Source organism: Nicotiana attenuata, unplaced genomic scaffold (genome assembly GCF_001879085.1).
Source record: "Nicotiana attenuata strain UT unplaced genomic scaffold, NIATTr2, whole genome shotgun sequence".
Taxonomy (NCBI): Eukaryota; Viridiplantae; Streptophyta; class Magnoliopsida; order Solanales; family Solanaceae; genus Nicotiana; species Nicotiana attenuata.
The window spans coordinates 10,262-10,874 of record NW_017679736.1 but is presented as its reverse complement, the minus strand read 5'-3'; positions in this window follow the sequence as shown (position 1 = coordinate 10,874).

The window sequence follows — 613 nt, the reverse complement described above, 5'->3', positions numbered from 1 at the left end:
AGTGCATCTACCCTGAATTTAAACTCAGGTTAACAGGCTATTTCCAAGTCCCATAACAGTCCCAAATTAAGTATACGAAAGCAAATTGCATCAGCCCAGACTAGAAATTAATTACAAGAAAAATGAACTAAAGCTATGAAGCACCATAAGACAAAGTAATAAAGCTAGACTCATAACAGAAGCTGAAAACATGCTTTTGAACTTTTAGAATTTTCATTTTTTATTCCTCAGACCAATCTTCACCTGAGATAGAATACAGAAGTGTACCTAGAAAGCAAAACAAAACAGAAAATGAAGGATCAGCTATGAACAAGCAGAAGCTAGCCTAGATTCAACCAACTCAGCAGTGAAATAATGGAATTGCCTCAGAAAAAGAAGCTCAGCAGAACCAAACAACAAAATCAAACCAAGCTGCTTTCTATACCCAAGCTCAAACTCATTTTATCACCAGCTCTCAGTTGTTTAGAAGTTTTCCAGAAGTTTAAACCAACAAAGTGATTCAGAGAACTAAAACCAAGTGACACCAATTCCAATGACTTTCAGTAATTGAAAACTAAGAAAAATTGAAGAAAATTTCAATAATACAGTAGCTTTATTATCAATTCTTGGGCTG